Below are 3,469 nucleotides of genomic sequence, written 5' to 3' on the forward strand. Positions count from 1 at the left end.
TCTTGCTGTCACCCGGCTGGAGTGCAGTGGCCACCATCTTGGCTCACTGCAACCTCTGCCTCCCAGGCTCAAATGATTCTGCTGCCTCAGCCATCCTAGTAGCTGGGATTACAGGTGCACACCATGATGCCTAGCTAATTTTTTGTATTTTTAGCAGAGACAGGTTTTTGCCATGTTGGCCAGGCTGGTCTCGAAATCCTGACCTCAGGTGATCTGCCCATTTTGGCTTCCCAAAGTGTTGCGATTACAGGCGTAAGCCACTGCACCCGGCCTCAGGTTGTCTTATGTATGGATCTTATTGCAATATAATAGATGATAATCTACACTTAAATTGATTGAACAACTTCACTGAGAAGTAGTTGTATCTTTAGGTTAAATAGAAAGTAGATAAAAGTACTACATAATAAATTGAGGGCCACAGACATCTCCAACTGATTTTCTCATTTGGAAGAAAACATAAACTTTATTTCTTTTAAAGTACAGGCCTTCTCAATTAAAAAAAATTTAAAAGTTCTCCTACAGCAAATGTTTAAACTGAAACCTAAAGGATAAGAAGTAGATAGACAAAGGATGTCACTTGGCCCAGGATTTGAAATGCAACTAGTGGCAGAAGCATAAATCCTGAGTCTAAGCTGGGCGTGGTGGCTCAGGCCTACAATCCAAGCTCTTGGGGTGAGGCAGGAGGATCACTTGAGGCCAGGAGTTCAAGACCAGCCTAGGCAACGTAATTGAGGCCCCCCGCCTCACTGTCTCTACAAAAAATTTAAAAAAATTAGCCAAGCATGGTTGCATGCACCTGTAGTCCCGGTTACTCTACAGGCTAACTGGGAAGATTGCTTGAACCCTCAAAAATCTTGAGCTATTGAACTCAAGACTGCTTGAGCCCTTAAGAGTTCAAATTTGCAGTGAGCTATGATCATGACACTGCAGTCCAGCCTGAGTGACAGAGACCATTTCAAAAAAAGAAAAAAAATTCTCTGATTCTGAATGCCCATTTCTAAATGGGAAGGTGGGGGGAATTGATTTCCTCCCATACTTTTTTTTCCCTATGTTTTCAAAGTAAATTTTTCTTCCCAAAAAGGTTTCAATGGGCGGGTGCGGTGGCTCACGCCCGTAATCCCAAGACTTTGGGAGGGCAAGGAGGATGGATCACAAGGTCAGGAGTTCGAGACCAGCCTGACCAACATGGTGAAACCCTGTCTCTACTAAAAATACAAAAATTAGCCGGGTGTGGTGGTACACACCTGTAATCCCAGCTACTCAAGGGACTGAGGTGGGAGAATCACCTGAACCCAGGAGACGGAGGCTGTAGTGGGCCGAGATTACGCCACTGCACTACAGCCTAGACAGCAGAGCGAGACTCTATTCTCAAAAAAAAAAAAGGTTTAAATGTTCTAAAATTACTTTTGCACCAACTAATACTATAGCCAAGCAACCACAACTTATTATAAGAGAGTAAAAGTTCTTGTCCTTGGCCACAGAATTCTATTATTAAAATAAACATTTCTTACTGTGACGCAAAAAGACTTACTTTTAGAAAACACATCTATCTTGCATAAATTCCATATGTTTCACATTTTAAAAGATTTATCTAAGTCTAATGTCAAGCTTATTTTTAGGTAGGATTGTGCTGTTGACTTTCCTGTTCAAAAGTAAAGTTGGAGCTGTTTCAAAGAGTAACTTTATTCTGCTTGCCTGTGGCTATTTGTACCATAGAAAGCAAATTTGCCAGGTGTGGTGTCTCATGCCTATAATCCTAGCACTTTGGGAGGCCAAGACAGGAGGACCACTTGAAGCCAGTTTTGAGACCACCCAGGGCTACAAAGCAAGACCCCATCTCTACAAAAAAATTTAAAAATTAGCCTGGCAGCTGGGCATGGTGGCTCACGCCTGTAATCTCAGCACTTTGGGAGGCCAAGGTTAACGAATCACCTAAGGTCAGGAGTTCAAGACCAGCCTGGCCAACATGGTGAAACCCCGTCTCTACTAAAAATTCAAAAATTAGCTGGGCATAGTGGTGGGTGCTTATAGCTCAGCTACTTGGGAGGCTGAGGCAGGAGAACTGCTTGAACCCAGGAAGTGGAGGTTGCAGTGAGCTGAGACCATGCCATTTCACCCAGCCTGGGCAAAAAGAGTAAAACTCATCTCAAAAAAAAAAAAATTAGCCCGGCATGTTAGCACACACCTAGTGCTTGGCTGCTTGGGAGGCTGTAGTGGGAGGCTCACAGGAGCCCAGGAATTCCTGGCTGCAGTGACCTAACTGTGCCAGTGTACTCCAGCCTGGGTGAGACCCAAGGGCAGCAGCAGATTAGAAAACTTGGCATTTCTTCTATACTGGCCCATCTTTGTCAAACATGTAGCCTACTTATGAAGAAGACAGAATTGAAATCAGTATTAAAATTAATTAAAAGACCAACCTTACAAATCAGAATCTAAAAACACTGGGCCACAAACACAAATATTATCTTGAAATTTCTTCTTTATAAACATATTTTCCAAAGAAGGAAACATAAAATGTTCAGAGAAAAGGTTCAGATACCAATTTAACAATGTGATCTATTTTCAAAATACACAGGTAAATTTTTTTTTTTTTTTTTTTTTTGAGACAGAGTTTTACTCTTGTGGCCCAGGCTAGAGTGCAATGGGGTGATCTTGGCTCACCTCACCGCAACCACTGCCTCCCTGGTCCAAGCGATTCTCCTGCCTCAGCCGCCCAAGTAGTTGGGATTACAGGCATGTGCCAGCAGGCCCAGCTAATTTTGTATTTTTAGTAGAGACAGAGTTTCTCCATGTTGGTCAGGCTGGTCTCGAACTCCTGACCTCAGGTGATCTGCCCGCCTTGGCCTCCCAAAGTCCTGGGATTACAGGTATGAGCCCCGACAACCGGCCAGCTTTTTTCTTTAATAATTGTATAGAGATAATAGTACTATAATAAATAAGTTAAATATTAGAAATATCATAAACGAAACAAAGATAATTTCTGACCATCTATAACTTTTTTTTTTGTCTTAGGTCCAGGAACATCTATAACTTTTTCTAGTTGGCATTGTTTTGATTGCCTAAGAGTACTTAATGGAAGCCTGCTGTTCCAAGTGAAACAATATTTCAAGGATAAGAAACGGTGTATAAATTGAATTTCACTTAAAAGTTTTAATAATAAAAGTGATTCATAAAAGTTGACTAGGCTGGGCACAGTGGCTCACACCTGTAATCCCAGGACTTTAGGAGGCTGAGGAGGGCAGATCCTTTGAATCCAGGAGTTCTAGATCAGCCTGGGTAATGTGGTAAAACTGTCTCTACAAAGAATACAAAAAATTAGCCAGGTGTGCTGGTGCATACCTGTGGTCCCAGCTATTCGGGAAGCTGAGGTGCAAGGATCACCTGAGACTGGGATGAGGATGCTGCAGTGACTGAGCCAAGATCGTGCCACTGCACTCCACCTGGGTGACAGAGTGAAACCCTGTCTAAA

The sequence above is a fragment of the Cebus imitator genome, unplaced genomic scaffold (assembly GCF_001604975.1).
Source record: "Cebus imitator isolate Cc_AM_T3 unplaced genomic scaffold, Cebus_imitator-1.0 Scaffold193, whole genome shotgun sequence".
NCBI lineage: Eukaryota > Metazoa > Chordata > Mammalia > Primates > Cebidae > Cebus > Cebus imitator.